Below are 22,988 nucleotides of genomic sequence, written 5' to 3' on the forward strand. Positions count from 1 at the left end.
ACCCTAAAGAGACCATAAATGACATCCCAGTAGATATATGTATACCCATGTTTATCACGGCTTTGTTTACAATAGCAAGGAGTTGGAAACAACCTAAATGCCCATCAACAAACGAATGGGTAGACAAGCTGTGGTATATTCCCACAATGGAATACTATGCTGCATTGAAAAACAAGGAACTCATGCAATATTATTCAAAATGGGTGACCCTGGAGGTATCTCAGTCACAAAGGGACAAATGCTATATGGTGCCACTATTGTAGAATGAGGCTGGCATTGGGGTAGGGGTAAGACTGAGAAAAACTGGATGAAATATGTTTAACGGCATTGAAGTCTATGGGGGAGAGAATAGTCTAAAAGTATTATATTTTGGGGCATTATTTTTATAGTAGGAGTATGCAATGAGGGTTGCAGAGTGGATTATATTTGGGGGTAGGGAGTGGGGTTTGGGGAGGTGCGGTGGGGGGGAGATTGTGTACCAATGAGGGCGTTTTTCTTTTGCTTTTCAAGGAGAGGAGCAAATGGCTGGGGGGGAGGGGTTTGTGCGAGGAGAAGGGTGCACCAATGAATGAATGGAATTCCAAAATCTCTGTAGATGTTCATTGAAATGAAAAATAAACAAACTAAATTAATAAAAGAAAGAGAAAACACAAGACATCTTGTATTAGAAAATGTTCCTCTCTTATTAGAAAAATTTTGCACACCTATGTTTATTGCAGCTTTGTTCATAATAGCAAAGAGCTGGAAATAACCCAAGTGCCCATTAATAAACAAATGGTTAGAGAAGCTGTGGTATATTCACACAGTGGAATACTATGCTGCGGTGAAAAACAGAACTCAGAAATATTATACAAAATGGGTGATACTGAAGGATATTATGCTGAGTGAAATATCTCAAGTCACAAAAGGACAAATACTGCATAGTGCCACTGTTATAAAGTGGAGCTGACATCAGGGTTTGGAGGGAAACTAAGAGGGCATAAATAATGTATACTGCACTGAAACAGATGAGGGAGAAAACTGTTTAGGAAGAACATATGATTAGGTTTTATTGTCATGGCAAGAGTCTAGAATGAAAGCTTCATAGTGCAGTGGAGTGGGAATGGGGGATGGGGATTATATAACAATGAAAGAATTTTTTGTACTTTTCAAAGAAAAAAGCAAACTGGGGGGGGGAGGGATGGGCTGAGAGGAAAGTGTACACAAGAATGAATGGAAAACCAAAGTCTCAGTAAGCTTTCATTAAATAAAAAATGTAAAAACCTAAACAAAAAAAAGAAAAATTTTAGACTAAGAAACATTTCAATTAAAAACAAATAATGAGAAGCTCTTTAGAAACTCTACACTCTGAAAAATAAATAAAAATTAAGTTGCTAAAAAATGTTGTTTAATTGATGAGTTTAACAGCTTCCACAGCAGCAGCAGCATCCTTGTTATTTAAAATAATGCAATCATTCCATAGAAATGATATTTACCTTAATCTCTTTTTTATTAATTCACTCTTCTCCTTGAAAAGTAAAAGAAAAACTCTTTTATTGTTATGGAATTCCTCCTCCCAAGTCCACTCTACTGTGCAGCCTTCATTCTGGACTCCTGACAATAATACCCAATCATATATATATGTGTGTGTGTGTGTGTGTATATATATATCCCTGTTAACCAGTTTTCTCCCTCATCTGTTTCAATGCAGTATACATCATTCATCCCCTCCTTTTCTGCCTTCCCTCAACCCCAATATCAGTCGTTTTACAACAGTTTAATCTCTCTTTTTAAAAAATTTTTATTTTTTTCCTTAATCTCTTAATGTAAATCAATGAGCAACTACATAGAACTCTGAGGATATAGGTTTATTTTTCTCTCTAAACATTTGCCTTAAACTAAAATTGATTCATTTAATTATGCTTACATTGTAAGACTTAGATTAAGATAACAGAATAGGCAGGAAACTATTTCAAAGACCTGTGGTTTAAAGCAGAATTTTTTTGAGATAGCCACACTCATGGCCAAATCCTGTATGTAAATTACAATTTGTTGTATAAGCTACATAGGAGGCTTTGCAGCTAGCTAAATAGAAGTTTAGGTTTAAATCCAATCCACATGTGTTCAGAAGCACAGAAAGGCAGCAACAAAACTGGAGAACATATTGCAAGAAATCAGGCAGGAAGATATTTTAAGAAATTAGCATTCTTTAAAAATTTCTTTTGTTGATGTATACTTAAATACAATAATAACTGGTCTTGGGTCAATTTTCAACCTCTCCCACCTCCCGCTTCCAGCTATGTAAAATGATACCTAAATCACAAAAAAAAGAGAAAAAAGCTCTTAGATAAATTTAAACCGATACTGACCATGGAGGACAGAGAGTGCTCTATCTATGGAAGTACACAACTGTTATTTCCAGTGTTGGTTTTTTTAAAAAATCCAATTTATTATCTCTAGGTTCTAGTTTCTCCTAGAAGTATATCTTTTAGAACGTTCTTTATGTTTATGAATGATATGATGATATGTTTGGTATGGGTTAAACTCTGTGTCTTCTCTCTAAATATACACTGTAATCCTGTATCTTTGAAAGAAACCCTACTGGTGTAGTGAGTAAAATGCTTCGCTGCTAACCCCAAGTCTAGCAGTTCAAATTCACAGAAGATCCCTTCCATAGAAATTTTTAGGATTAGAAAACCTATAGAGGAATTTTACTCTGTTCTTTGTAATCACTCTGAGTTGGAATCAATCAAGTTTGACTGATTTACATCAAGAGGTTAAGGTAAATATTGTCTATATGGAATGATTGCATTATTTAAAATAACATGGTTTCTGCTGCTGTGGCTTTGGCTCTCCAAAGCCGTCATAAACTCTTCAATAAAACTAGAACGGCAACATTATTTAGTAACTTAGTTTTTATTTATTTAACTAAATTTTTATTCACTTTCCGTGTGTAGAATTTCTAGTTTCCCCCTCACTTGTTGAGTGGGGATCAAAATCATTCAATCAAATTCAAACCAGTGAACGTGAGGCTTTGTTTGTTTCTGTAAACATATGAATAGGCAAATTCGTGAAGCCTTCCCTGGTTTTATTCCTAGGACAGAGCTTGGTCAGCGAAAGAGAGGAAGATGGTCAAGAGGGGGGCTGACACAGGGACTGCAGCACCGCGCTCAGCAGGGTCAGAGATCATGGGGCCCTGCTGGTTAGGGCGGGGAGCAAATCTGTCGCTCATGTGAGTGGGCAGCACTTTACGACGAGTGTCATCTTGTCTGGGAATAGGGATTTCTTTATTATGTTCACGACAGGATCTCGGCGTAGGTTGTGTTTTAATTTAATCACCTTAGAGATTTAAAAGGAGGTATGAAACAAGAACGCGCAGAAGGAGCCAGGTAGATGCCACGCCACAATCGGATCGCCAAGGAGCAGGAACGGAAGGGACCTTCTCGCCGCGTCAGTGTCCGGAATCTGGACTCCCAGCTTCCTAAACGCCAAGACAACACAGCCCAGCTCTCCCGGGCGGTGCGCAGCCTCTAACTCCCGCCCGCGGGTGCGCCACAGGTCGGCCCGGCCCCACGGCGGCGCACAGCGGCCCCGAGTCACCTGTTCCACGGCGGCCGGAAGTAGCCGGCGCAGGCGGCGGAAGCAGCCGGAGCGGCGGGAGCCCCGGGCAGCAAGGCGAGGCCGGGCCTGCAGGCCGTCGGCGGGCCCTCAGCATGCCGGACTTCGACGAGTTCCAGCGGCAGCTCACCCACAATCACGGCAGACACGAGCGGGACGACGAAAACCGGCACCGGAAGCGCAGCCACAGCCGTTCGCGCAGCCGAGACCGGAAGTGCCGGAGCCGGGAGCGGCGGACGGCGGAGAAGCGGCGCCGAGAGCCCCGGAGCGCGTCCCGGGAGCGTCGGCGGAGGAGCCGGCCTCTGAGCAGGGGCGGCAGGGAGGAGAAGAAGCGGGTCCGTAAGTACTGGGACGTGCCGCCCCCCGGGTTCCAGCACCTCACCCCGCTGCAGTACAAGGCCATGCAGGCCGCGGGCCAGATCCCGGCCACTGCGCTCCTCCCCACCATGACCGCCGATGGCCTGGCCGTCACCCCGACTCCGGTGCGGGTGGTGGGCAGCCAGCTGACCAGGCAGGCCCGGCGCCTCTACGTGGGCAACATCCCGTTCGGCATCACCGATGAGATCATGATGGACTTCTTCAACGCCCAGATGCGCCTCGGGGGGCTGGCGCAGGCCCCCGGCAACCCGGTCCTGGCCGTGCAGATCAACCAGGACAAGAGCTTTGCCTTCCTGGAGTTCCGGTCCGTGGACGAGACCACGCAGGCCCTGGCCTGTGACGGCATCAACTTCCAGGGTCAGTCGCTGAAGATCCGCAGGCCCCACGACTACCAGCCGCTGCCCGGCATGTCGGAGAGCCCCTCGGTCTACGTGCCGGGCGTGGTGTCCACGGTGGTCCCCGACTCTGCCCACAAGCTCTTCATCGGCGGCTTGCCCAACAGCCTGAATGACGACCAGGTCAAGGAGCTGCTGACCTCGTTCGGGCCGCTCAAGGCCTTCAACCTGGTCAAGGACGGCGCCACGGGGCTGTCCAAAGGCTACGCCTTCTGCGAGTTCGTGGACATCAGCGTCACGGACCAGGCCATCGCGGGACTGAACGGCTTGCAGCTGGGGGACAAGAAGCTGCTGGTCCAGCCGGCGAGCGTGGGCGTCAAGAACGCCCCACTGGGCGCCGTGGAGCCGGCCCTGGCGGGGCTCGGGGGCTCGCAGGTGCAGAGGGCCGGCCAGCCCACTGAGGTGCTGTGCCTGCTCAACATGGTGCTGCCCGAGGAGCTGCTGGACGACCAGGAGTACGAGGAGATCGTGGACGACGTGCACGAGGAGTGCAGCAAGCACGGGAAGGTCAAGTCCATGGAGGTGCCCCGGCCCGTGGACGGCGTGGAGGTGCCTGGCGTCGGCAAGATCTTCGTGGAGTTCGCCTCGGTCTCTGACTGTCAGAAGGCCATGCAGGGCCTGACGGGCCGCAAGTTTGCCAGCAGGGTGGTGGTCACCAAGTACTGTGACCCGGACTCCTACCACCGCAGGGACTTCTGAGGCGGGCGAGGGCCGAGCTGGCGTGGAGGTGGCCGCCCCTCCTGCCTCCCCGGGGGGCCCCCGCCGAAGACGAGGGGTCTGAAGTGTGACAGCTGCTGCAACTGGAAAGGCCACAACTGGAGTGGATGGTGGGGGGACACGACCACAGACACAGACGCCAGGACCCGGGCCAGGGCATGCACAGGGCAGTGCGGACCCCCTGGCCCTCCCCTCAGCCCTTCCTCTCAGAACCTTACCTTCTTGCTCTCGGTAGGAACACAGTATGTTTATATTTGATGGCCAGAAGATTTCCAATTCTGTTGTCAGGCCCCGGTCCCCAGCCCTCTCCTCTCCAGGACTACAGCTCCCACCCCAGCCTCTGGCCTTCCCTGGTTACTTAGAGAGTTGATTTGTAGTCCCTGCGGCTCAGTCTCCCCTCCTCTCTGTGGCAGTTTCATATTTGCTCATTAAACAGTTTGTTATATTTTACTTTTAAAGCAAAATAAAATCACCTGTTATACTTTTATACTGCACCATTTAATAATTTCTTAGAAGAAATCCAGCTCATTAATAATTAACTCAATTTGAGAAAAATGATGTACTTTTTAGTCAAGAGAAGCTAGTACTATTTTTTTTCCATTTTTTTTACCTTTTGGGTTTTCTTCTGTGTGTTTACATTTTCCTTCATTGACATTATGTTTCATACATACATTCCCATACATTGTGTTATATAAAATTAATTACCATTGGACTATGCCCACCATACCTTGTCTTTCTAGGTCCCCGCCACCAGAACTTTGCAATTTCCTTTACCTCCTTTTCCACTCACCAAATTGTGCAATCGTGATTTCTCTCTACCTATCCTCACCCCTTTGCTCCCACCCATTCCCCCTTTCAACCCCCATACATGATATACTAGTTATCCTGTTTTTACAATAATGATCTTATGCAGTGTTTAGCTTTATGAGACTGAGTTCACCCAGCATAATGCTCTCCATTCTCTCCTAAATTATGTAGTACTTTTTAAAATTGTTACTCCTGAGTGCTGTGTGGTATTCCATTATTTGAATGATCCCATAATTTCTAAATACATTTGATTGTGGTTGGACATTTGGGTTGTTCCATATTCTAGCAATGGTGAATAATGCTGCTGTGAACATTGGTGTCTCGGTTTTCATTTCGTTGGGGTGTATTCCTAGTAGTATCATAGCTGGGTTATATGGAGTTTCTGTGTTAAGCTGTTTAAGGAAATGCCAAACTGCCTTCCAGAGTGGTTGTACCATTTTACAGTCCCAGCCAACACTATATGAGAATTCCAATCTCTCCACGTCCTCTTTAACATTTATTGTCGTCCTATTAAACATTACCACTGATAATACCATTTTATCTCTTAGGATCTTTATGGTTTGGGGCTTTACCCCCAGATCCTCTGCTCTACCTGGAGTTAATTTTTGAGTATACTGTGAGATGTGGATCCGACTTCAGCTTTCTGCAGGTAGCAGTCCAGTTTTGCCAGCACCATTTGTTGAAGAGGTTATCATTTCCCCATTTGATAGATTTTATTTCCTTTTCTTGCTGAATAACAACTGATTGTAGATACATGGGTCCATTTCTGGTTTCACTGTTCTGTCCCATTGGTCTGTGTGTCTTGTCATTGTACCAGTACTATACTATTTTGGTTATTATAGCTGTGTAGTAGGTTTTGAGATCAAAGAGTACTACTATGCCTCCCAATTTATGTATTTCAGCTAACCTTTTTTGAAGGTTCTTTCCTCTCCAAATAAACTTGACAGTTGCCTTTTTGAGCTCCTTGGAAAATCAGTTTGTTATCTCTGTTGACATTTTGTTACATAGATAGATTGCTTTTGGTAAGATTGTCATTTTCACTATATTGAGTCTTCCTATCCATGAACAGGGAACATTTTCTTTTATTCTGTAACTTTTTTTGTTCAGGTCTTTTGTGTCTCTAGTTAGGTACATTCTCAAGTGTCTCACTCTGTGTCTGGCTGCTGTAAATGGTTACTACATTCTTGGTTTTCTTCTGTTTTCTTTGTTACTGTATAGGAATCCCACTGACTTATATTATTGATCTTTTATCCTACTACCCTACTAAATTAGTCCACTAGCTCTAAGGGTTTTTGTTGGGTCCTGGGGTTTTCTGAGTACACTGTTGTATCATCTGCATATATAGACCATTTAACCAACTCTCCTGATGCCTTTTATTTACTTCTCTTTTACTCCCCTGAAGCTAGTACTTTAAGTGCTGTTAGCACTGCCCCTCACTTTTAAATGGCCCACCACTTTAAGGAAGGTGTTGTTTCAGGTTTACTTTAGAGGAAAGGTGAGCCACCTGTGGTGTAGTCTGTAAGGCGCTGCACTGCTTACCCAAAGGCAGCACCTCTCGGGTGGTTCAAATCCATCTGTGGCTCCTCAGGAGGAAGATTAACAATCTCCTTCAGTGCACTTGACAGCTTCGGAAAACCTATTGGAGGGTCAGTTATGAATTGGTTCTGTCAATTGGTTATGAGTTGGAAATGAGCTTAAGGAATCCTTAATTAGAACTTTGGTGTTCTTGCTGTCGTTTTATGCCATTGAGTCGCTTGTGAACAGCTCTGAACCCTGCTCTATTCACAGCCAATCTTATTATTTCTGACAAACCTACCCATTACCCCCATCACTGAATTAATCCATCTCATCAAGGGTCTTCCTCTCTTGCATTGTCTCTCCATCCTCCCAAGCATGATGTCCCTCTCCAACGACTGCTCCCTCCTTGCAACATGCCCAAAATATGTCAGACAAAGTTTCAGAATCCTTGCCTCCAAGGAGTAGCCCTGTTTCACCCTCTCTAGGACGAACCTCTTTGTTCTCCTAGCAGTTCATTCAATATTTCTGTATCGTCATAGCTCAAAGGCATGATTTCTCCTTGTGTCTTCCCTAGTCATTGTCCAGCTTTCTGATGCATAGCAGGTAATTACAAAGACCATGGCCTGGATCAGGCACACCTTATTCTCCACACTGACATCATTGCTCTTCAGTATTCTGTAGAGGTCCCTAACAGCAAACTTTCCCAGTGCAGGTCTTCTTTTGATTTCTTGGCTGCTGGTACCTAGAGTGTTGATTGTGGAGCTAAGCAAACTAAAGCTGTTAACAGTTTGAGGCTCAGTCAGCCCAGTGGTGAGAATCTTTTCTTGATGTTGAGCTTCAATCTATATTTAAGGTTGCTGTCCTTGACATTTTGCACCTAATCAGGTCCTCCTCAGTTTCCACAAGCAAGGTTGTGTCATCTCCATAACTTCAGTCCTGATGCCACATTCCTCCTCATAGAGCCCAGACTTCCGGATTATCAGAACTTTAACAGTTACTGAAATTAGAACCCAAAATGCTAGATCTAAGAAGCCCTTGGTGTTTTAGTTGTCAGGAGCTGTGCTGCACAAGGTTCAAGACCAGCAGTTACTCTGTGGGGGAAAGATGGGCAGTTTATTTTCATGCAGTTTACTGCCTCTGAAAACCCACTAGAGGGTCAGCTCTGGGTCAGTTTCAGCTCAAAGATACATCACAACAACAAGGAGTCTTGGGGAATGACTATTAAAATCTTGGCTGCTAACTGAAAGATTAGGAGAGCAAACTAATCCAACTATAGAAGGAAGACCTAGTGTTCTCCTGTCAAGATTATAACCTAGAAAAGCTAGTGGGGCATTTTTAGTTTGTAAAACTTGATAGCACCTAACAACAACAATACTAAAGCTTTTCTGCCTCTTTCAGATGTCCACTCATACTGGAGGCAGCACCATGCAAGTCTCTATAAAATGAATGAGCTTCTTAGAACAAGCTGGCCTGGTTGGTAAAGCTTATCCATAAGGTTATCTAAACAATTTGGCTTGGGAACTAAACCACTATTGTAAATACATGGAAGCGGTGACTCTTTGAGTCAGCATAAGCATCAAAAAGAGGACTTCTCTCAACACAGATCACTGTAATATTTAAATGTAGCAATCTCAGCTGAACACATTTTAGCTGGTGTAAGTTCCCTGGGAACTTAGTCCTATAGTCAACAGTTTGTGATGGACTGCTAAGTGAAAAATTGGCAGTTCAAACCCACTCAGCAGCACTATTGAAGAAAGATCTGGTGTCTGCTTTTGTAAAGATTGATGTTGTCTATAATATAATTTCTCATAGTGACCCCACGTGACAATGCCGAACTGACTCAGGGATTCCTAGACTGTAATTTTTCGAAGTCTCTTTCAAGGAGCTGCTAAGTGGATTTGAACTTCCAACCTTTCTAGTTAGCAACTGAACACTTAACCAGTTCCTCATTGTTGAAATCTTAGAGAAGAAAGGGACCATGAAGAAAAGGGTCCAAGGAAAAAGCAAAAAACAAAACTAGGGTCAGCAACAACTGTCACAGCTTTGGATCAGCACTCCCTCCCTACTCTATAGTTCTATGCTGGAACCAGAGACATTGACTTTAGGGGACGAACAGCAACTCCCATGACCTTATGACATGGAAGAACATCAATGAATCACCATGGAAGCCCCTCACCACCAGTCAGGAAAATCCACTAAATGGAAATGTGAAAATTAGGGAGAATACCCAATAAATACTGGTACTTTACTCATAAGCCCTCATTTCTTTGTCACTTGCAAGAAGGGACTTGTCATCTGACTCTTAGGCAACATACTGTGCTTGCCTGTTTGCGTTTTCTCCTTCTTTTACTAATAATACTAGATTGTGTGAGGTTTGTCTGTGGCATCCTCCCCCAGAGGGACCTTGCTACTGCTCTCTAGGGCATTAGCTCGTGGACGTCTACACTGGCAGAAGACCCTGAAGCCCGTGGAGAAGTTCTAGTATAGTATGAGGAGTTGCCATGCTTTGAGGACCAAGTCAACAACAACAGGGTTTGTTTTGGTTGGTTTAAGAATACAGACAAGCCCTCTCATACTAATAATTTAAAAATAATGTGAGAAAATGTCTTCAGGAATAAAGGTCTTTCCCTGTCTCAAAAATTACTTGAAATCACATGATAAAAGTGGCATTTACAGCCAACATTGCAAAAGTTACTTTAAAAGTGAACCCGTCTTTGCCTATGACTATGCCTAGCTTCGGATAAACACCAAGATCTCATGATTGATTGACTTACTGCATTTGAGTCAGAATGACACATAATTGACCCTTCAGTGGGTTTTTGAGGCTGAGGCTGTAATTTGGACAGTAAGAAATAGACTATACTACAGTTCATTTCAAATTGTTAATATTTGTTGTCATTAGATGTGCTCAAGTCCACTAAGACTCAAAGTGAATAGTGACCCTATGAACAACATAATCAGAGCCTGGCTCTATTTGGTTCCATCTTAGCCTTGCTCAAGTCCATTGTGGTTGCTACATCAGCCTACCTTGGTGAGTATTTTACTTTCTTTTCTGACCTGGAAAGACAAGCTAATGTTTCTTTCCAAGGACTGACCTCTCTTGACAAGATGCCCAAAATATGTGAGAAAAAGGTTCCCCATCTTTGCCTTTAAGGAGCACCCTTGTTGCACTTCCAAGTTTGTTCTTTTGGCAGTCCAGAGTATATTATTTAATACTCTATGCCAAAAGGACAGTTCAGCTGACCCATTGGTATGCTTAAACCAATTCAAGACTGTTTGGCTTTGATTTAAGACCACAAAGCTAATTGCTTCTAAACCTTCAAATTAAAAGGTGATCTGCAAGCATATTTTTATTTCAATGGGCAGTTAGAAACCAAGGACAACATACAGACCTCACATTTATTGAAGAAATAGATATGATTGCTTATCTATCATAATATAGATAAGATTTTAATGCATTTTAAAACATGTTTATAATTGATTAATTTATTACTTTCATGTAGATCTTTTCCCCCTATAAATAAAGCTACAGATAGTGAAAAGAAAATAAAAAAATTAGCCTGTCTGTCCCATTTATCCTTATATGGACTAAATGTTCCTGTGCTACAGCACCTCAGGGCTAAAATAGGTTTAAAATATAAATTAATGCATCTAAACAGGAATCTTATTTTCATATTCCTACTATCACTTTTCCCCTTATTTAAATTTTTATATTATGCTGATTTATTTACAGAGTTCACGTACATTGTTTTTCATACTGGATCTTTTACATTTCCTTCACATACACACACCCCTTTTTCTTATATTCTTTTCCTACCTTCTCTTTTTCTTTATTCAATTACTCTGATTTACTAAATACCTCCGAATACTTTTTTCTTTTTGAAAGAAGATCTGTGAGTCATACTTGACTTAATGGCACCTAACAGCAGCGACAAAGGGCATAATGAGTGACATGTCAGGCTGCTAGCCAGAAGTTCAACAGTTTGGATCCACCAACTGCACCTTGAGAGGAAGATGGGGAATCTCCTTCAGTAAAGATTTACAGCTTCAGAAACCCAATGCAGGGCCGCAATTGGGAGGCCTCAACCCATTGGTAGGAGTTTAAATTCTATATACCAAATACAAGACATAAGATAGAATCTTAAGTGGATATATTTATAAAAATAGTTGGACATTATAAGACTGCATTCAATCAATAATTTTCCAATATGGTTCTGGGTAATTTTCTCACACTATTGCTATATGGTGTCAGATGGAAATTACTTAGTTCAACCAGTCCCATCCAATGAAAATTTTACTCTCTGGTCTTTTAGCTATGTGTGTTAACATAGAGTGAAATCCTGTCTAATTAGCCTAATCAGTCACCAATCAAAAGTAAACAGTAAAAAAAAAACCAGTAAGGTCCCACAGCAAGGAATTCCTACAGGAATACAAATTTCAGGAAATTAAAAAAATTACAAGTTTTGTCTGTAGGAGTTTTGCTATTTCATTTTACATTATCAAGGCAAATTTAATAAGGATTTGACTATACCTTGGCTCAGGAATCATTTTACTGTAAATAAAATAATTGCTTTAAGTGTGTAATGCCCATGCAGTGAAAATAAGGAGCTGTGGTGGCCAAACCTGGTTCCTAGACAAGAGTTTGGTGATCTGAACCCACCTAATGGCTTTGGCTTCTTCTTGTTAGGTGCCATTGAGTCAAGTATGACTCATAACGACCTTGTGAACAGAGAATCTGAGCCCTGACATATCCCACACCATCTTCACACTTCCTAACACACTGGAGCCCATTGCAGCAGTCACCATGCCAATCCACCTGCTCCTTCACCGACCCTCCGCACTTCCAAGCATCATGTCCCTCTCCAAGGAATAGTCCCTCCTAACAACATGCCTGAAGTATATGAGGAGAAGCCCCATCATCCTTGCCTCCAGAGAGCATTTCTGTTGCTCTTTCTCCAAGTCAGCAAAGTACTTTGTGCATGTTATCAGATGGGGCCAGTTGGAAAAAAAGACATCAATCTGGGGAAGGGAGAGGGTCAGAAAAAAAGAGGAAGACCAGCAATATGAATTGACACAGTGACTGTTGTAATGGACTCAAGCTTATTGAGGATCATGAGGATGGAGCAAGATAGGGCAAAGTTCAGATCTATTCATCTAGTTGCTCTGAGTCATCATAGACTCAGTGTCAAGTAACAACAAACAGCAAAGGTCTGGCAATCTGCTTCAAGATAGATTACAGTCATGAACACCCTTCCGGGCAGTCCTAGTTACTCAGCTAGGGTCACTATGAGACAAAATTGACTCAGAGGCACCTGCAACACAGTAATGATACAATTTATAATTTATTAGAATTCAGGGGAATATATTTGTGAATTTTATTTTTACTAAATCTAGGGAAGTAATTGTTTCAGTTTGAGGGTAGGTGTGTCAGATAATAAGGTTGGCACTGAATAGAACAGAGTTTAAGGCTTTTGTATGTAACAACAACCATATACTCAAGAGCCAGTGGTAATGAAGGAAGAAGTTTAAGTATCACTGAAGGGATTGGCAAAAAAATAAGGCACCAAGAATCAATGGTCTACCAATTAACACATTTAAACTAACAAATGCTCACCAGGTGTGCTCACCAGTCTATGCCAGGAAATTTGGAGGACAGCTACCTGGACAGCTGGCTGGAGGAGATCCATATTTGTTCTCATTCCCAAGAAGGTGACCGACCATAATGTGGACATTATCAAACAATATCATTAATATCAAGTATAAGCAAAATACTGCTAAAAATCATTATTAAATGGTTAGAACAGGACATAGAAAACTGGCAGAAGTACAAGTTGGATTAGAAAACACACCAGGGTTATCATTGCTGATGTCAGATAGATCCTGGCAAAGAACACCAGAAGAATGTCTTATTTTTGCTTTATTGGTTATGCAAAGGTATTTGACTGTGTGGATCATAACAAATAATGGCTAACATTGAGAAGCATGGGAATCTCAGAACGCTTAATTGTATTTATGTGTTAAACCAAGAGACTGTTGTGCAAACAGCAAGGCAATACTTGTTATGTGCTGTTGATGTACAACAGCCCTAAACACTGCTCTATCCTGTACCAATCTTATTGTCTTCTGACACACCTATCCCCATTACCCCAGTCACCGAATCAATCCATCTCATTGAGGAGGTTTTCCTCTTTTCCACTGTCCCCCCACCCTTCCAAACATAATGTCTCTCTCTAAAGGACTGGTTCCTCCTTGCAACATGTACAAAGTATGTCAGATGAAGCGTCAGAATCCTTGCCTCCAAGGAGCAGCCTATTTTCATCCTCTCCAGGATGAACTTGTTTGTTTTCTTAGCAGTCCATGGTATATCCAATACTCTTCTCCAGCACCATAGCTCAAAGGCATCAATTCTCCCTCTATTCCTAGTCATTTTCTAGCTTTTTAATGCATAGCATATAATTGTGACGACCATGCCCTGGATCAGGTACACTTTAGTCTCTAGAGTGACATCATTGCTATGCAGTATTCTGGAGATGTCCCTGACAAAAGACTTTCCCAATGCAATTCATTTTTTAATTTCCTGGCTGCTGATAACAAGAATGTTGATTGTGGAGCCAAGCAAACTAAGACTGTTAACAATCTCAATCTCTTCATGATCCTGCTAATCAGCCCAGCGGTGAGAATCTTTGTTTTCTTGATATTGCACTTCAATCCATATCGAAGGCTGCAGTATATTATTTAAAATAAAATTGTGTGTCAGGGTTGTATGCTTTCTACATACCTATTCAGTCTGTAAGTTGAGCAAGTTATTTGTGAAGCTGGACTCTATGAGGAAGAATATGGCATCAGGACTGGAGGAAGATTCATCAATAACCTTCATTATGTAGATGGCACAATCTTGCTTACTGGAAATGAGTACTTGAAATACTGCAGAAGATAAAGACATCAGCCTTCAAAATGTGTTGCAAGAACCAAAATATGACCTTGAATCTATCCCATCTGAATTTAAAAAACCAACTCAAGTAAGGATTTGAGGCATTGGACCCTAATGTATGACCAAATTAGCCGTGGAAAGATAACAAGGATATTATCCATGAAGAATGCAGAAGGTCAAACAAGGAACTCACAAGTTACACAAAATGGGTGACCCTGGAGTACATTATACTGAGTGAAATATCTCCATCACAAAAAGAAAAATATGGCATAATGCCACTGTTATAAAACAGGACTGACATGGGGACTGGGAGAAAACTAAGATGGGATAAATACATGGCATTGAAACAGACGAGGGAGAGAACTGAATAAAGGAATGTATGATTAGAAATTATTGGCAGGACAAGAGTCCAGAATAAGAGCTACATAGTAAAGTGGTTTGGAGTGGGGGTGGGGGTCTGTGTAACAATGAAAGAACTTGGTGGGGAGGGTAGCAGAGAGGAAAATGTGCAACGATGAATGATTGGAAACCCAAGTTCTTTATAAACTTTCATTAAAATCTCAATTATTAAAAAGAGGAAGGAAAGACTGAGGTGGATGTCAGAAGAGACTCTGAATATTGCACTAGAGCGATGAGAAGTCAAAGCAAAGGAAAGAAATCAGGAAGTTAAGAGGCTGAACTGAAGATTTCAAAGGATAGCTTGGCAAGACAAAGCAAAATATGAAATGTGCAAAGAACTGAAATTGGAAAATTAAAAGGGGTGAACTCAGCACTTCTTAAGTTGAGGAACTGAATAACAGATTGAAGCCTCGTATTGAATGATACAGGAAGCATCAAAATAAGATGGAAGGAGCATAAAAAGTTGCACCAAAAGTAATTGGCTGTTACAGAACCGTTTCATGAAACAGCATATGATCAAGAGGAATGTCCATCTGTGTTTCATTGACTATGCAAAGGCATTTGACTGTGTGGATCACAACAAGTTGTGTCTAACCTTGATAAGAAAGGGAATCCTAGAACATTTGATTCTATTTACGTGAAACCTATACTTGGAGCTCTGGTGGTCTAGTGGCCAAAAAGCTGCGCTAGAGTCCTGAAAGCACACGATTCAAGGCCACCAGCTTCTCTGTGGGAGAAGGGTAGGCAGTCTCCTGTGCGATTAACTGCCTATGAAAACCCGCTGGAGGGTCAGCTATGGGTTCCGTTTTTGACTACACAACAACAATAACATTCTTGGACCAAGAAGCAATCATCAGAACAGAGCAAGGAAATACTGCATGGTTTAAAATCAGAAAAGGAGTGCATCAGGGATGAATACTTTCACATACCTTTTCAATCTATATGAGAAATAGATCATTCAGAAGGCTGGGCTCTGTGAGGAGGAATGTGGCATCAGAATTGGAGTAAGACTCATCAACAACCTGTGTTATGCAGATGACACAACCTTGCTTGCCCAAACTGAGAAAATCCTGAAATATTTCTTGGAAGAAGATCAAAGAGTACAGTCTTCAGTATGGATTCAGTATGCAACTACAAACCCAGAGGTGCGTGGTTCGAATCCACCAGATGCTCTGTCGGGGAAGGAGAGACAATCTCCTCCTGTACCAGTCAGATCTGATTTGACGGTACACTCTCACACACACACACAAATAATAAAATACCAAAACTAGGCAAAGATAATATCAAGAAGAAGACTTCAGACCAGTATCTCTTATGAATGTAGATGCAGATATCCTTAGAAAAATTCTGACCAATAAATCCAACATTATATTGGGAAAATAATTCATCATGACCAAGAGGGACTCATAACAAGTGTGCAAGGATTCTTCAACATAAGAAAAGCAATATAATTCATCATGTTAACAAAGCAAAGAACAAGAACCACATGATACTATGAAAAAGCCTTTGACAAAATCCACCCCCCACTTCCTCAACAAAATATAAATAGAAGGGAATTTCTTCATCATAGTGAAAAGTTTTTTGTTGTTTGCTGTCAATTCGGAACCAACCCAGAGCTGACCCTCCCTCTCCCATGCTTCTCCCACAGAGCAGCTGATGGCCTCGAACTGCGTGCCTCTGGTATTGCATGCAGCACAGCTTCTGGCCACAAGGCCTCCAAAGCACCCTTAGTGAAAAGTACATACACAAAACCAAGAACTAATATCATTCTCAAAGGAGAAAGACTAAAAACATTCCCCTGGAGACAGGGACCAGGCAAGGATACCTACTTTCTCCACTCATTTTCAATATTGTATTGGAAGTACTTGCTAGGGCAGTATGACAAGAGAAGGAAATAAGAGGCATCCAGCTCTGCAAAGATGTGGCAAAACTGTTGATATATGCTAATTATATGATAATGTATACAGAAAACCCCAAGGGCTCAACCAAAAAACTGTTAGAACTAGTAGATCAATTCCATAGAGCGGCAGGATATAAGCAATATTAAAAAATCAGTAGGAATCCTCTACAATAACAAAGAAAACACAAAGAAGGAATATTATTCAGCATTTGGGAGCAATGATTTAAAAAAAAAAATAAAACATTGGAGAGGCTGGAGAGCTTTATGCTGAGTGAACTAACTCAGGCTCATAAGAACAAGCACCACATAAGACCATTATAGTAAAAACAGAAAACTAGTAAGCTGTGTCCAAACAGGAAAAGAAGGGGACGGAGAAAAAAAAATCATGAATTAGGAAATATCTAGTGGGGTTCTGAAAAGATGAGGTGGTGTGGACATAGATCAGTGGTGGTTAGTTTTATATGAGAATGATCATATGAAATCCAAGGTGAATTAAGGAATGTGAAATAAAATGCATGTGAATGAAAAAAAAACATGCCGAAATGGAAAAAAAAAAAGTGGAGGGACTATACAAAAGTAACAGTACCAAAAAAACTTGACTGACACGGAAATATTTCAGGAAGTACCATATGACCAAATTGTTATGTGCTGTTGAGTCACATGCGACTCATAGCTACCCTATGTACAAGAGCCCTAACCTCTGTGCTATCTGTGCCAACCTCACTGTCAACATACCTACTCTGATTACACCAATCACTGAATTAATCCATTTCATCAAGAGTCTTCCTCTCTTGTGCTGTCCCTCCACCCTCCCAAACACATCCCTCTCCAAGGATTGGTCCCTCCTTGCAACATGCCAAAAGTATGTCAGATGAAGCTTTAGAATCCTTGCCTCCAAGGATTCACCCTTTCCAGGACAAACCTGTTTGTTCTAGCAGTCCATAGTATATTCAATACTCTTCTTCAGCAGCTCAAAGTCATTAATTCTCTTTCGATCATCCCTTGTCACCCAAATGTGAAGACTATGGCCTGGATCAGGTGCACCTTAGTCTCCAGCCTGATGTCATTGCTCTTCAGTACTCTAGAGAGGTCCCAGACAGCTGATTTTCCCAATGCCTCTTGATTTCCTGGCTGCTGGTACCAAGAGTGTTGATTGTTGAATCAAGCATACTAAAAACTGTCAACAATCTCGGTCTCTTCACCATCCATAATAATGTTACCAACTGGCCCAGTGTGGTGAGAATCTTTGTTTTCTTGATGTTGAGCTTCAATCCATATTTCAGGCTGCAGTCCTTGACATTCTGCAGCAAGCACTCCAGGTCCTCCTCAGTTTTTCAGCAAGCAAGATTGTGTGATCTGCGTAACACAGATTGTTGTTGAATCTTCCTCCAATCCTGATGCCACATTCCTTCTCATATAACCCAGCATCCCAGATGATCTGTTCTGCATACTGATTGAAAAGGTATGGAGACAGAGTACATCCTTGGTGGACACACTTCCTGATTTTGAACCATGCAGTGTCTCCTTGTTCTGTTCTAACAACTGTCTCTTAGTTCAAGTATAGGTTTTGCATGAGCACAGTCAAATGTTCTGTGATTCCCATTGTTCTCAGAGTCAGCCACAGAGTTTGTTGTGATCCACACAGTCAAAAGCCTTTGCAAAGTCAATGAAACACAGACATTCCTCTGGTACTTTCTGCTTTCTGCCAAGATACATCAAACATTACTATAAAATCCCTAGTACCATGGCCTCTTCTAAACCCAGCCTGAACATCTGGCAGTTCTCTGTTGACGTGTTGCTCCTGTCATTTTTGGATAATTTGAGCCAGTGGCAGTGAAGGAAGAAGTTCTGCATTAATGAAGGTATTAGCAAAAAAATAAGGCCCCATGAATGGATGGGATACCACTCACTATGTTTCAACTAACAGATGGAGCCCTGGGCCCAGAAATTTGGAGAACAGTTGCCTGGCCACCTGACTGGAAAAGATTCATACTTGTTTATATTTCCCATAAAAGGTGATTGAACAGAATAAATCATTATTATGACATTTAAGCAAAATACTGTTGTTGATCATCCAAAAACATTGACAGTACATAGAGAACTGCCAGACATTCAAGCTAGATTTAAAAGATGTGTGGCACCTGGGATATCATTAAGGATGTCAGAAGGGAAATGGCTTAAAGAATACCAGAAGAATGTGTACTTGTGCTTTATTGACTATGCAAAGTCACTTGACTGTGTGGATCATAACAAATTATGGCTAACATTGAGAAGAATGGGAATCCCAGAACACTTAATTGTGCTCATGCTTAGACCTAGACCAGCTCTTTACCTATACCTGTTTGGCTGTTGTCCAAACAGAATAAGGAAGCAATATGTAACTTAAAATTAAGAAAAGTATGTTTCAGAGCTTTATTATTTTCCCATACTTGTTCAATCTATAGACTGAGCAAATAATTCTAGAAGCTTGTCTCTATGAAGAAGAATGTGGTATCAGGATCAGAAGAGTAGTCATCAACAACGTGGGTTATGCAGATGAAACAACCTTGCTTCCTGAAAATGAGGAGGACTTGAAGCACTTGCTGCAGAAGGTCAAGGACTGCAGCCTACAATATGGATTACATCTCAACAACAAGAAAACAAAAATTCTCAAACTGTACTGATAGGCAACATTATGATAGATGGAGAAAAGATTGAAACTGTTAATTATTTCATCTTAGTTGGATCCACAGTCAGTACCCTTGGTACCAGCGATCATGAGATCAGGAGATGTATTTCACTTGGTAAGTCTGCAGTCAGGGACTTCTCCAAATTACTGAGAAGTAGTGCTATTAGTTTGAAGAGCAAGGTTGTCTAATTCAGGCCATGGTCTTTTCAGGCACTTGCTAAGAATCTAAGAGCTGGAAAGTGAAGAAGCCTTTATGTTGTGGTGTTGGAGAAGGATGCTAAAGATCTCATGGAGTGCCCAGAATAACAACCAGATGTGTCTTGGAGAAAGTGCTGCCGGTCTGTGCCTTAGAGGCAAAGAAGACAAAATTTCATCTCACATACTTTGGGCATATTATTGGGAGAGGCTATTTCTTCAAAAGGGACATCATGATTAGAAAGGTAGAAGAAGACCCTTAAAAAAGATGGTTTCTGCTGCAGTGAGTTCAAGTGTGTGTCAGAGACTATGAGGACAGCACAGGATAGGACAGACCTGACATTCATAGAGTTGCTAGGAGTCAGTCATACTTGGCTTGATGGTACCTAATGACAATGACATTGCTTAGTTCCTTTTCCACTTGTGATATATAAGCCTTGTCTCCAACTCATGATCACAAAATGACACTGCAGCTCCAGCAACGGTGTCTCTCTAGAGACTAAGGTGTGCCTGATACAGGCCATAGTTTTTGCAATCACTTGTTTTGCATCAGAGAGTTGGACAATGACTAGGGAGGAGAGAAGGAGAAATGACGCCTTTGAGCTGTGGTGCTGGAGAAGAGTATTGAATGTACCATGGACTGCCAAGAAAACAAACAGATTCATCGTAGAGAGGGTTAAACCAGGCTGCTCCTTGGAGGCAAGGATTCTGGGCCTTTGCCTGACATACTTTGGACATGTTGTAAGGAGAGACAGGTCTTTAGAGAGGGACATCATGCTGGGTAGAGTAGAGGGACAGTGCAGGAGGGGAAGACCCTCTATGAGGTGGATTGATTGAGTGACTGGGGTAATCGGGATGGGTGTGTCGGGGGCAATGAGATTGGCACAGGATAGAGCACATTTTAGGGCTGTTGTACATAGGGTTGCTATGAGTCGCAAACGACTCAACGGCACATAACAACAACAACTTGTTAATAAATAAAAATAGCTCATTAAAATAGCAATGAATGAGTCAAGAAGGACTCCAAGTTTGATGTTGTTTTATTTTTAACAGGAAAAATAAGTAAAAATCTGTCTCAACCCAAATCCTTTTATTCAACTCAACTAGTTGAAATCTTCTGATTAAAGCATTTTTCAAAATAGAAGGATGTTGAGATCTATCTCGAGATAAAGATGGTTAGCCTAGATCAAAGGAAATTGCACATGTGGCAGTTGGATGCTGCAGGATGTGGGGTCGTGGTGGATTCCATATATCCAGTTACTTTATGCTCAAGGACGTTTGCTCAATGTACATAGGCTAGCCATTCATTGATGGAAGTCATGGAAATTTATATAAGGTAATAGCAGCATAATGATAGATGGTGAAGAGATTGAGATTGTTCAAACATCTTCGGTTTGCTTGGCTCCACAATCAATACTCTTGGTACCAGCAGCCAGGAAACCAAAAGACAAATTGCATTGGCAAAGTCTGCTCTCAGGGACCTCTCCAGAGCACTGAAGAGCAACGATGTCATTCTGGAGACTAAGGTGCACATGATCCAGGCCATGGTCTTTGCAATTACTTGCTATGCATCAGAGAGCTGGACAATGACTAGAGATTATAGAGAATTGATTCCTCTGAGCTGTGGCTTCTTCTGGGAAGGCGAAACATACAAAACCAAATCCTTTGCTGTAACTCTGGAGGCAAGGATTCTGGCATACCTAGGGCATGTTGCAAGGCAGGACCAGTCCTTGGAAAGGGATGCCATGCTTCGGAGGGTGGAGGAACAGTGCAAGAGAGGAAGTCCCTCAATAAGATGGATTGACTCAGTGACTGGGGTAATGGGGTAGCTGTGTCTGAGATAGTAATGTTGGCACAGGATAGAGCAGGATTCAGAGCTGTGGTACATAGATTTGTTATGAGTCACAAGCAACTTAACAACATAACACATAAGGCACATAACAACAACAAATAATCTATAATGGTTTGAGTGTATGGATCCAAGATCACAATTCTCCTAATTATTAATCTTATATGGACCACTAAGAGAACAATAAGTCTGGCTTGGACAGGGTGAAACCAAGCTGCTCCTTGGAGGCAAGACTTTTGAAATTCTGTCTCACATACTTTGGGCATGTGGCCAGAAGGGCCCCGTCCTTGGAGAAGGACATCATGCTCAGAAGGATGAAGGGACAGTGCAGGAAAGGAAGACCCTGGATGAAATGTATTGACACAGTAGCTGGGCTAATGGGGGTAGGTGTGTTGGAGACAATGAGACTGGATAATGATAGAACTGAGTTCAGAACTATTGTTTATAGGGTTGCTGTGAGTCACAGGTGACTCTATGGCATGCAACAACAGTGTGTAAATCATTCCCTTAATACAAGGAACCAATAGGTGGTGTACCTCTGACAGAATACAGTAAAGAAAATCAGACATAAGAATATCATGGTACAGAACAGCCTTCTGTGGCTCCATTGAGGCCTGTGGGAGCAGGACAGTATGGGGTCCCAGATGGGGATATTATGCACTCAGTGTAGCAATAATAAAAACAAACCCCTTTTTACCTAACGTAATTTTATCCTGTTGATAATCCAACAGACTAGTACTATGGAAAAGTGAGACAAGAAATTTAAGAAGATGGCCCCAAAATATTTTAATTTCCCTTATCTTAAACCAATCCCTCTTGAGCTTTGCCTTTAAAATTCTCAAATAGTGTTTATCATGGGGTTTTTTGGTCAATTTAAAAAAACCCTGATTTCTCAAGTGTCTACTGCTCTTTTTGAAATTTTCTCCTTTAATTGTCTATTGGAGTTTTTCCCTATTTTAAAAATAAATTTTTATTTTGTACTGGCTTTCAAAGTTAATATACATTGTTTTCACAGCAGATCTTTCCCATTTTCTTTACCCTTCACCTTTAATGGAAAATCATTTTCTTAGCCAACTTGTACTCATATCCCAAGAAATATTTAAAAATATATTCCCAGAGGCAAATATTTCACTTGTCTTAAAGTAGTCAGTTCCAGAGCTGTAAACTCATTTCAATATTTTTGTAACTTCAGATTTAGAAAATTCCCATATCCAAACTGGGCTTTCTCCACCTCAGTAGTTTTAATATTTTGGGTGAGGTAATTCTTTGTTGTGGGGGTGGTCCTGTGCATTGCAGAGTATTTAACAGCATTATTGACTTCTACTGTCTAGATGCCTGTTCAGTTGTGATAATCAAAAACATCTCCAGACTTTGCAAAATGTCCCTGTAGGACCAAAACCACCTCTGTTGAAGAGCCCCTGATATAACCCAAAGTCTTTCCTACTAAGCTGGGCCACTTCAGTAGACAGTTATCACAGACGAGAGCCACAGATAGGCAAGGGAGTAGAGAGGAAGCTCCCACTCACTTGCTTTAAGTGTGGCTCTGAAGGACATTTGGTCAAGGTGGCTCACATCAGGTCCTCGTGGCAGACAGGACTGACAGGCCCCAGCTCCCAGCTGGAAACAAAGGAGGA

At 41.9% G+C, this 22,988-nt stretch overlaps 1 pseudogene; it reads left to right on the top strand.

Annotated features, from left to right (window-relative positions):
- Positions 1–3,692: 3,692 nt before the first annotated feature.
- LOC102863833 lies at positions 3,693–5,069 on the top strand (annotated as a pseudogene).
- The last annotated feature ends 17,919 nt before the right edge of the window (positions 5,070–22,988 follow it).

This window comes from Elephantulus edwardii, unplaced genomic scaffold, assembly GCF_000299155.1.
Source record: "Elephantulus edwardii isolate Elephantulus edwardi_28Jun2011 unplaced genomic scaffold, EleEdw1.0 scaffold00011, whole genome shotgun sequence".
Lineage (NCBI taxonomy): Eukaryota > Metazoa > Chordata > Mammalia > Macroscelidea > Macroscelididae > Elephantulus > Elephantulus edwardii.